Below are 12,873 nucleotides of genomic sequence, written 5' to 3'. Positions count from 1 at the left end.
CTCTCCCACAGAAAGCTGTTGAGGCCAATTTGTTAGATATATTCAAGAGGAAGCTGGATGTGACCTTTGCAGCTAAAGGAATCAAAGGGCATAGAGAGGAATCAGGAATGGGATACTGAGATTGCATGATCATCCACTACCATATTGAAAAGTGGTGCAACCTTGAAGGGTCAGATGGCCTACTCGTGCACCTATTTTCTATATTTTAGAATGTAGCACAGGAATAGGCTCTTTCGCTTACCATTTTAAAATACTTCTTAAACTTTGCTAATGACAGTGTATCCCAGGCATCTTACCACTTTCTGTGTAAAACATTTTCCTTATACATCTAGTTTAAACATTTCCACTCTCACCTTAAACCTGACATTCCCACTCTGGGATTAAGTCTTCAACAACCTACCCTATCTATTTTTCTCATAATTTTATACACAGTACTTCTATCATGTCACCCTCCTCAGCTGTGACGCTGCTGTGAAAGCAATTCAAGTTTGTTAAACCTCTCCTTGGAGCTAATACACTCCATTCCAGACAACATCCTGGAAACCCTCTTCTACACCCTATCCAGAGACTCCACAACCTTCCTAAAGTGTGACGACCTGAATTGCACACAGTACTCTAAATATGGCCTAACTAGAGTCATATACAGCTGCAACATGACTTAAAAACTTTTATTCTCAATGCCCTGACTGATGAAGGCAAACATGCTGTACACCTTCTTTACCATCTTATCCACTTGTACTGCGACTTTCAGTGAGCTATGAACTTGCACCCCAAGATCCCTCTGAATATCAATGATCATCAGGATCCTATCATTTGCTTTTCTTTTGCATTTGACCTTCAAAAAGATGTCAACTCACACTTGTCCAAATTAAACTTCACCTGCCATTTCTCTGCTCAACTTTCCAAATGATTTATATCCTGCTGTATCCTCTGATAACCTGCTCACATTCCACCAACTTGCGTGCTGTCTGCAAACTTACCAACTAGACCTCCTACGTTTTCATCCAAATCATTGACATATATTTCAAACAACAGGGGTCCCAGTATTGATGTTCGTGAAACATCACTGGTACAGACCCCCAGTCAGAAAAACAGCCCTCCACAACTGCCATGAAGGAACTTGTCAAGTTGTTGAGTGAAGTCCATGCAGATAACATCCACAGCCCTTCCCTCAGCAATCATCTTTATCACTTCCTCAAAAAACTCAAACAAGTTTGTGAGACAAGACTTCCCACACAAAGCCATGCTGACTATCTCTAACAAATTCATTCTCCTCCAAATATGAGTAAATCATATCCTTGGAATCTTCTCCAATAATTTCCCAACTACTGATGTAAGGCTTGACAGCCTTTAATTTCATAGAACAAAGAACATAGAACAATACAGTGCAGAACCAGCCCTTCAGCCCTTGATGTTGTGCTGATCTGTGAAAATTTCTAAGTTCATCCCCCTACATTATCCCATTATCAGCCATGTGCTGATCCAAGGATTGTTTAAATCTCCCTAATGTGGATGAGTTAACTACATTGGCAGGCAGGGCATTCCATGACCTTACCACTCTCTGAATAAAGAACCTGCCCCTGACGTCTGTCTTGAACCTATCACAGCTCAATTGCAGTTATGCTGCCTCGTACAAGCTGACATCATCATCCTAGGAAAAACACTTTCACTGTCTACCCTATCTAATCCTCTGATCATCTTGTATGTCTCTATCAAATCCCCCTTAGCCTTCTTATTGCCAATGAGAACAGACACAAGCCTCTCAGTCTTTCCTCATAAGACCTTCCCTCCAGACCAGGCAACAACCTGGTAAATTTCCTCTGTACCTTTTCCAATGCTTCCACATCCTACTCGAAATTTGGCAACTAGAACTGCACACAATATTCCAACTAAGGCCGCACTAGTGTTTTGTATAGTTGCAGCATGACATTGTGGTTCTGGAACTCAATCCCTCTACCAATGAAACCTAACATACCATATGCCTTCCTAACAGCACTATCGACCTGGGTGGCAACTTTCAGGGATCTATGTACATCAACTCCAAGATCCCTCTGCATCTCCACACTGCCAAGAACCTTTCCATTGACCCAGTATTCTGCCTTTCTGTTATTCTTCCCAAAGTGAATCACCTCACATTTAGCTGTATTAAACTCCATTTGTCACCTCTCAGCCCAATTCTGCAGTTTATCCTGCAACCTATAACATTCTTCCACACTGTCCACTACTCCACCGACTTTAGTGTCATCTTCAAATTTACTAATCCATCCACCTATGCCTGCGTCTAAGTCATTTATAAAAATGACAAACAGCAGTGGTCCCAAAATAGATCCTCGTGGCACACCACTAGTAACCAGACTCCAGGCTGAATATTTTCCATCAACCACCATTTGCTGCCTTCTTTTAGAAAGCCAGTTTCTAATCCAAACTGCTAAATTGCCCTCAATCCCATGCATCTGCATTTTCTCCATCAGCCTACTATGTGGAACCTTATCAAAGGCTTTACTGAAGTCCATGTACACCACGTCAACTGCCCTACCCTCATCTACATGCTTGGTCACCTTCTCAAAAAACTCAATGAGGTTTGTGAGACACGATCTGTCCTTGATGAAACCATGTTGACTATCTGAAATCAAATTATTGCTTGCTAGATGATTATAAATCCTATCTCTTATAACCCTTTCCAAAACCTTTCCTACAACAGAAGCAAGGCTCACTGGTCTATAATTACCTGGGTCATCTCTACTGCCCTTCTTGAACAAGGGCACAACATTTGCAATCCTCCAGTCCTTTGATACTAGATTAGATTACTTACAGTGTGGAAACAGGCCCTTCCGGCCCAACAAGTCCATACCAACCCACCGAAGCGCAACCCACCCAGACCCACTGCTCTACATTTATCCCTTCACCTCACACTACGGGCAACTTAGCATGGCCAATTCACCTAATCTGCACATTTTTGGACTGTGGGAGGAAACCAGAGCACCAGGAAGAAACCCACGCAGACAGGGAAAGAATGTGCAAACTCCACACAATCAGTCGCCTGAGGCAGGAATTGAACCCGGGTCTCTGATGCTGTGAGGCAGCAGTGCTAACCACTGTGCCACCATGCCATCCATAACACCAGACCTGTAGACAATGACAACTCAAATATCAAAGTGAAAGGCTCTGTTATCTCCTCCCTAGCTTCCCAGAGAATCCAGCCCAGGGGACTTGTTTACTTTCACTCCTTCTAGAATTGATAACACCTCTTCGTAACTAACCTCGATCCTTTCTAGTCTAATATCCCATACCTCATTCTTCTCCTCTACAATATTCTCCTTTTCCTGAGTGAAAACTGATGAGAAATGTTCATTTAGCACCTCTCCGATCTCCGCAGGGTCCACATTTAACTTCCCACTTCTGTCTTTGACTGGCCCTATTCGTGCCCTAGTCATCCTTTTATTCCTCACAAACCTATAGAAAGCTTTAGGGTTCTCTTTTATTCTATCTGCTAAAGACTGCTCATGTCCTCTCTTTGCTCTTCTTAGCTCTCTCTTTAAAGCCTTCCTAGCTGATTTGTAACCGTCTATTGCCTTATCTGAACCATCTTGTCTCATCGACACAGAAACCTCTTTCTTCCGCTTAACAAGAGATGCAATTTCTTTCATAAACCACAGGTCCCTTGCCTTATCACTTCCTCCCTGCCTGACAGGGACATTAGCTATCAAGGACACACAATATCTGTTCCTTGAGCCAGTTCCACATTTCCAATGTTCCCATTCCCTGGGTTTTGCTACCCCACTCTATGCATCCTAATTCTTGCCTAATTGCATTATAATTGCCCTTGCCCCCTCGATAACTCTTGCCCTGTGGCATGTACCTATCCCTTTCTACCCCTAAACTAAACATAACTGAATTATGGTCACTCTGTCCAAAGTGCTCAATTACAACTAAATCAATCACCTGGTCTGGTTCATTACCAAGCACCAGATCCAGTGTGGCCTACCCTCTTGTCTGCCCTTCGACTTACTGTGTCAGGAAACCCTCCTGCACGTGCTGGACAAAAACTGATCCATCCGACGTACTAGAGTTATAGCATTTCCAGTCAATGTTGGGGAAGTTAAAGTCCCCCATAATGACCACCATGTTTCTTTTACTCCTACCCAGAATCATTTTGCCAATCCTCTCCTCCACCTCCCTGGAACTATAAAAAACCCCAAGCAGTGTGACCTCTCCTCTCCTGTTTCTAACCTTAGCCCACACTACCTCAGTAGACAGGCCCTCATTAAATGTTCTTTCAGCCACTGGTATACTATCCTTGACTAACAAGGCCACACCTCCCCCTCAATTATCTTCTTATCTGTTCTTAGCGAAAGATCTAAACCCTGGAACCTGCAACATCCATTCCTCACCCTGCTCTATCCATGTCTCCGAAATGGCCACGACATTGAAGTCCCAGGTTCCTATCCATGCTGCAAGCTCACCTACCTTATTTTGGATACTCCTGGCGTTGAAGTAGACATACCTTCCCCAAAATGAGCCCCAAATGTCCAAGTACCTGAGACCCACCCTCCTGCACCATCCTTGCAGCCACGTGTTCAGCTGATATCTCTCCCTATTCCTTGCCTCACTGTCACGTGGCATGGACAATAAATCAGAGATAACAACACTTTTTTTCTAGATCCTAGCTTCCACCTTAGCTCCCTGAAATCCTACCTTGCATCCCTGTCCCTCTTTCTACCTATGCCATTGATACCTATGTGGACCATGACGTGGGGCTGGTCACCCTCTCCCTTCAGGACCCCAAAGACACAATCTGAGACATCACGGACCCTGCCACCTGGGGGGTAAAATAGTCACTTATATAGCTGGATGGAAATAAAAAAAAGTCCCTCCTTTCCCAGAAACCTCTGCTCCCTGATGTCAAATATAAAAGCTGAAATCAGTGACTCACTGCTTCCTGGTCCTTGGTCTAAGCTCCTGCCCTTCAAGCTGCTGCTGCTGAAAAACAGAAATGGAGGGCTCCAGCATTCAATTTCGGGATTATCCCTGTTGTCCTTAATTAAACGAACTATGGCAAAAAATATAAGGATTGCTGTCAAGGCCTCAGAAATTTCCTCCTTTGCTTCCTTCAGTATCCTGGAATAGATCTCATCAGGCTTTGTGGACTTATTTGCCTGTTTGTTTTTCAAGACATCCAATAGCTCCTCTTTGTTAATATCAGCATGCCCCAGAATATGACCATACTTTTCCCTAACCTTACCATCATCCATAATTTTCTCCTTAGTGAATACCAATGCAATGCAAAGTACTCGTTAAGGGCCTCACCCACTTCCTCTGGCTCCATGCATAAATCCCCTCCATTGTCCTTAAGGGCACCGACCCTTTCCCCAGTTAGCCTCTTCCTCCAAATATGCATATAAAATGACTTGGGGTTTCTATACTCCTACTTGCCAAATGTATTTCACGTCCCCTATTTTGTTCCATAAAATATATTTTTAATTTTATTTTATTGCTGCAATTCTGGTTTCACAATGTCCCCATGTCTGTGATCTTGTTCTGAGTTTGCTCTGTGGGTCTTGAGTTCCCGACCTGCGTCATGGCAGGGGTACACACAATGAACTGTAATTGCTTCACTTAGTCCCGGCTTTCCAAGACTGAGGTTTTTTTTAGATTAGATTACTTACAGTGTGGAAACAGGCCCTTCGGCCCAACAAGTCCACACCGCCCCGCCGAAGCGTAACCCACCCATACCCCTACATCTACATTTACCCCTTACCTAACACTATGGGCAATTTAGCATGGCCAATTCACCTGGCCCGCACATCTTTGGACTGTGGGAGGAAACCGGAGCACCCGGAGGAAACCCACGCAGACACGGGGAGAACGTGCAAACTCCACAAAGTCAGTCGCCTGAGGCGGGAATTGAACCCGGGTCTCTGGCGCTGTGAGGCAGCAGTGCTAACCACTGTGCCACCGTGCCGCCTACAAGTTTTCCCTTGGCCCCTTAGGATTTCAGCTTTACTATTAGAGTGTCTGATGCCTGTTTATCTGAACCTCAACACAGTATCTCTCCTACAAATCAATGTAGTCTGTGACTGACATGATTAATGCTTCAGGATCATGAAGTTCCTAGCTACATTAATCCTGGATATGGGGGCAATTTTTTACAAGGTAAGATTGAGTTGTTTGAACTTGTACTCAACAAAGTTTAGAAGAATCAGAGCCAGTGTTATTGAAACATATAAGGTTCATAGGGAGTTTGACAGGTAATTGTATTAGACTGTTTCCTCTTGTGGAAGAGTCTAGGACCAGATGGCATTATCTCATAGTAAGAAGAGACAATTCAGACAAAGATGAGAAGAAATGTATTCTCTCAGTGAAAGTGGACCATTGGAATTGGCTACTGCAGAGATTGTTGAAGTTGAGTCATTTAGTATATTTAAGTATAAGTTAGATATGAGGTTAACCAGCAAAGGCATCAGGGTTGTGGAGAAAAGACAGGAAAGTGGAGTTGAGGATTATTAGATCAGCCATGTTCTTATTTAATGGTGGAAAAGACAATTTGGGCTGAGTGGACTACTTCTACTCCAACGTCATACAGTCCTGTAATGTTTTGGCAAAATCAGAAAGAGGTACCACTATTAAAAAATAAGGATCACCCATTTGAGATAGAGATAAGGAGGTTCATGAGTCTTGGAATCTCTTTCTCAAAAGATGGTAGAGGCAGGAATTAAGGATGTTTTTTCAGGCAGAGGAGACACATCAATGATGAGCGAAGAGGGAAAGGTTCTTGAGGGAAGGCACGAATGTACATTTGAGGTTAAATTCAGATCAGCCCCAATCGCATTGAATAATTTGAAGGAGACAGTAAATTATTACTGCTTCTAATTATGGATTACTTACTTAAATTGAGAATACAGGTAAAGTTTAATAAATCCACTTACATCTATCTTATTTTAGATTAGATTCCCTACAGTATGGAAACAGGACCTTCGGCCCAACAAGTCCACACTGACCCGCCAAAGAGTGACCCACCTAAACCCAGTGCCCATATTTATCCTGGACTAATGCACCTCACACTATAGGTAATTTAGCATGGTCAATTCACCTGACCTGAACGTCTTTGGATTGTAGGAGGAAACCCACACAGACACAGAAAGGATGTGCAAACTCCACTCAGACAGTTGCCCGAGGCTGGAATTGAACCCGGGTCCCTGGTGGTCTATTTCCATACTGTAGGGAATTAATCTATGAATCTATAGAAATACTAAAAATCTAGAAATACTAAAATCTGTGGAAATACTAGAAAAATGCATATTGATGGGAGATTAGTCATCAATTTTGGCACCGATACTTCAATGAGTGGCATTCCCAGCCAAATTGGGTGGGTAGTGTGCCAAGGTGTAGGGTTGCAAAGTGGGTATTGTGAGAGGGTATCAGGTATGTAGGCTTCCGGGCTCCATATGTTTAGTTACTGCTTGGGTAATTATCATGTAAGTAAGTTACATGGGTAGGATGCCCTATTGGTAAGGTGCCAGGTAGAAAGATGACAGGTAAGTAGTGGAACGACTATGTCGGTGAGGTCAGGGAGGTAGTGGGTATGATTATTCCGGTCACGAGGGTGGTATATCCAGACTGTTAGGTGGATGGGGGTACTGTTAGGTCTGTTGGAGTGTTATGCCAACAGTGGGGAATGGGGCATGCTGCATTTGGTGGGAAGTAGGCTGTTGTTGAATTGGAGGTCTCTGGTTAAGGAAGTAATTATCAGGGATCTTGGAAAATGTGAGGGTTTAAGGAAAGGTATAGTTAGGAGGTTGTGTTGGGTCAGCTTAATGGCTATCCAGGAGTTAGATAGAAGTTTTACTTCTCTATCTTTTCCTGGTTAGCCATTAATGTAACCAAAATGGAACCATCTGAATTCTGTGATGGTATGGATTCCTTTGGAGAGCTCCAAATGCAGTAGAACGGCCCAATGGAATCTTTGATTTCCCAGGTAATTTCCAAGGAATCCGCTGCATCTGAGATTCCATGCTGTCCATGTTCACAACTCCTATCTGTGCTGCTCCAACAACATTTGACTATCTGAGTATCTGAACCACAGATTAAAGAAAGTTCATCCAAAGTCTAATACAGATCAGAGTTTGCTTTTGTAGTGCCTAGATGTAAGGCTGCCAGGAAGTGCATGAACAAGCAGAGTGCTGTGTTGAATGCTTCCTATGATTTACTTTCATATTTGAGGAAAGATATTCTGGCTATTGAGGGAGTGCAGCATAGGTTCACGAGGTCAATTCCTCGAATAGCAGGACCTTACGCTGAAAGATTGGAGCGACTGGGCTTGTATACCCTTGCGTTTAGAAAACTGAGAGGGGATCTGATTGAGACATATAAGATCATTAAAGGATTGGACATTCTGGAGACAGGAAACATGTTTCCGCTGATGGGTGAGTCCTGAACCAGAGGACACAGCTTAAAAATACGGGGTAGACCATTTAGGACAGAGATGAGGAGAAACTTCTTCACCCAGAGAGTGGTGGCTGTGTGGAATGCTCTGCCCCAGAGGGCAGTGGAGGCCCAGTCTCTGGATTCATTTAAGAAAGAGTTGGATAGAGCTCTCAAAGATAGTGGAATCAAGGGTTATGGAGATAAGACAGGAACAGGATACTGATTAAGGATGATCAGCCATGATCATATTGAATGGTGGTGCAGGCTCGAAGGGCAGAATGGCCTACTCCTGCACCTATTGTCTATTGTCTATTAACAAGTGAAGATCCCCAAAGCCAGGTGATATCATTCTCATTTGCTGAGTTCAAAGTGATTAGTCCACCACGAGGTCAGTGGCCTAGATGCTCCTTGGTAAGCAGCCTTGTTTGTGCTTCTCCACATTTGCATAAGAGGATTGTACTGAGGCCCCAGTGTTAGAGCCTGGCAGAACTTATTTAGCAAAGACTTCCTTCTGACTGTCACCCAGACAGGGACTAGCAGCTTGTTGACAGGCAGATAAAGAAGGGTTGAGACTTTTGTGCGTCACATTTTTCAATCGAGTCTAATTTTGTTTTATTCATTCAGAGCATGTGGGTGGCACTAGCTGGGCCAGCATTTAATGCCCAATTCCTAATTGCTCTTGAGAAGGTGGGGGGTGAACTGCCTTCTTGAACAGCTGCAGTCCATTTGTTACAGGTAGACCCACAATGTTATTACGGAGGGAGTTCCAGGATTTTGATGCAGCAACAACGAAGGAATGGCAATATATTTCCAAGTCAGAATGGTGAGTGGCTTGGAGGGCAACTTGCAGGAGGTGCTTCCCATGTATCTGCTCCTCTTGTCCTTCTAAATGGTTGTGGTCACTGATTTGGAAGGTGGCGTCAAAGGATCTTCGGTGATTTTCTACAGCACAACTTATAGATGGTACACACGGCAGCTATCGAGTGCCGGTGGTAAAGGAAGTTAAAGTTTACAAATGTAGTGCCAAACAAACTGACTGCTTTGTCTCGAATGGATGTTTAACTTTTCTTTCAGTGACAACTGAACTGCTCATCTTAATGCAATGGTTAGCACAGACAACCTACTTAAAGCAGAAAGATTTACTTAGTTACTAGCAGGTTTTGAAATAGGGACTACATCATTCAAGATTAGTATTCGGGGATCCCTTGTTAAAACTGAACTATTACAGTCACAGCACAGACAGAAAAGCTTCATTTTGAACTCTCAAAACTTGTGATTAGGAGGCACATAAAGATACTTCAAGATGTGCCAAGAACAGGACAAGAGTCAATCCTGAATTAGAACTTCAGGTAAAAGGACTGAAAAATGTAGGAGCAGATATTGACTCAAGTATTTTAGAATTTCATTATAGCTCAACCAATTAAAAACACTGCATTGTAAAGTGTTTTTGAATGGTCTGACTAACTCCCCAATTTATTTTTTGTAATTGCTTAGTTATTGTTAATAATTATGGCTAATACACCTAAGACGTTTAACATGTAAAGCCAAATCTACCTACCTTTTCAATCTATCTGTATATTTTAATCAGGGTTGCATGTGTGTCTAATTGTGTGTGAATTAATGTGTATATTTTGTGCTGTGTGTATATATTTAGTGTGCATGTATATGTGCATACAGTTGAATGCAAATGTTTGGAGTCTGTCTGTAGGTGTCTGTGTGTGAAGGTTGTGAGTATGGGTATATAGGAACAAGGAACAGGAGTAGGCCATTCAGCCTCTCCAGCCTGCTCTGCAATTCAATGTGGCTGATCTGCAGCCTAACTTCATATGCCTCATATACCCTGAAACCTAAACTTAACAAACATTTGTTTGTGATCTCAGATTTAAATTTAACAAATGAATTGACTTAACTATTGTTTGAGGAAGAGATTTCCAAATTTCCAACACTCGTTGTATATAGACAGACTTTCTAATGTCCCTCTTGAATGATTTGGCCCTAATTCTTAAGGTATGCCCCCTGGTTCTAGAATCTTCAACAAGTGAAAACTGCATCTTTATATTGTATACCCTGTCCTTCCCTGCTAATACCCTGTATCCATTGATTAGATTGGGCAGCAAGGCGACTCAGTAGTTAGCACTGCTGTCTCACAGCACCAGGGACCGGTGTTTGATTCCAACCCTCAGGCAACTGTATGTATGGTGTTTGCACATTCTCCCTGTGTCTTTATGGGTTTTCTCTTGGTGGTCCTGTTTCTTCCCACAGTTCAAAGATGTGCAGGTTAGGTTGATTGGCCATGGTATACGAAATAGGGTGGGATGCTCTTCGGAGGATCAGTGTGGATTTGGTGAGCTTCTACACTGTAGGAATTCCAAAAGATCATCCCTTAACCTTTAAAATTTTGGAGCATAAAGACCTAATTTGTATAATCACTCTCATAGTATAATCCTGAAAATTATCTTAAACCTTGTTGAACTCTGTCCAAGTCTAAAACTTCCTTCCTTTGGTGCTGTGGCCGAGTCTGTTCACAGTACGATAAGTGGGGTCTAACTAGAGTGATGTTACAAACTTCAGAATTTTAATAATTGTTCATGGATTGAAAGAATCAACAAAGATAAAATGTTACACATGAAGGGATTAGGTGATCGCTCTGTTGGGATAAACTATGAAGGGACAATGACAAAATTATACAAGAACTGAAAGCAATTAGCCATGTTGGGAAAAGAAGGAATCAAGCAAAACTGTTTTGAAACCTGTTTGATAATTGGCTGCTTTATGCCACAAAGGACAAGTGATTGTCCTGCAGAAGAATTTAAGGAGTTAATTTCAAGACAGGGTGTGTATTCAAACCGACAGTCAATGTCAAATGTAACAAGAAACAGGAAAGCTACTGCTGATAAGAAGGTTAGCTGCAGACTTGATGGATTCAGAGGAGTAATCAATAATTTGGATGAAAGAATCATCAATAATATCACATCAAGGACCTAAAGGATGCAAAATTGTTTAAGAAGGCAACTCCAGAACTCTTCTTTAGCAGAACTTCGAAGAACCACACTGCACAAGGATGAAACTTAGAACACTTCCAGAGGCAAACACTGTTGGTTAGAATCATAGCTAAATTCCACCATTAATCAAGCAATAGCCAAGTTCAATTGTAAGGTTTAACTTGCTTACTTGAGGGGTCTTATTTTGGTTGCTACAAACAATAAAGTTCAATAAGTAGTCAAATTAAAGACAACTTGTGGTGATTTTTCCACAACACTAAGGTTTTATATATCTACAGCTTTAAATAATGTTTGCATCCCTATACTCTAGCCCTTTAGATGTCAAAGCCAGCATTACATTAGCCTTCTTGTCTATTTTCTGCACCTGTTCATGGCATTTTAAAAAAGGTTATGCATTTGAACCCCCAAATCTGCTGGATAGCCTCTATATTTAACTTTACCTTCTGAGAAAAAGACCCAGATCTATCCTTTCTTGCTCTGAAATAGATAACCTCACACTTGAATATACATTTACCACAGTTTTACCCATTCACCTAATTCTGTTGTAATTTCATGCTGTCATCAACACTGTCTATAATGCTGCCTGATTTTGTGTCATCAGCAAATTTGAATATTTGACTTTGTATGTTGTAATCCAAGTCATAAATAAATATTGTGAATAATTGATGCCTTGTTATAGATCCCTGTGGGATACCACTAGTCACATCCTGCCAATTTGAGTACTTATCCATTATTCCAACTTTATTCCAGCCACTCAACTTATTTCCTATCTGAGTCAGTAATTTGCCTTCAATTTCATGGTAACTCCATCTGCCACATCTCAGCCCAGCTCTGCATCCTGTCAATGACTTTTTGTAGCCTGCGACAGCCCTCAACACTATCCACAAAACCACTGACATTTGTGTCATCAGCAAATTTACTAACACACCCTTTCATTTCTTCATCCAAGTCATTTATAAAAACTACAACGAGCAGAGGCACAAGAACAGATCCCTCTGGGAAACCACTGGTCAATGACCTCCAGGCGGAATACTTTCTATCAACTGCCAATCACTGTCTTCTTTCAGCCAGCCAATTCTGTATCCAGACAGCCAGATTTCCCTGTATCCCGTACCTCCTAACTTTCTGAATGAGCCTACTGTGGGGAACCTTATCAAATGCCTTACTTAAATTCATATACACCACATCCACTGCGTGACCTTCATCAACTTGTCTCATCATGTCCTCAAAGAACTCAATAAGGCTTATGAGGCATGACCTGCCCCTCACAAAGCCATGCCGACTATCTTTAATCAAACTGTTTTTCCAAACGGTCATAAATCCTATCTCTCAGAATCCTTTCCAGTACCTTGCTGACCACAGACGTAAGACTGACTGGTCTGTAATTCCTCGGGATTTGCCTATTCCCTTTCTTGAACAGAAGAATAACATTTGCCTCCCTCCAATC

Source organism: Chiloscyllium punctatum, chromosome 16, assembly GCF_047496795.1.
Source record: "Chiloscyllium punctatum isolate Juve2018m chromosome 16, sChiPun1.3, whole genome shotgun sequence".
In the NCBI taxonomy this organism is placed as follows: Eukaryota; Metazoa; Chordata; class Chondrichthyes; order Orectolobiformes; family Hemiscylliidae; genus Chiloscyllium; species Chiloscyllium punctatum.
Note: the sequence above shows the minus strand (reverse complement) of the source record.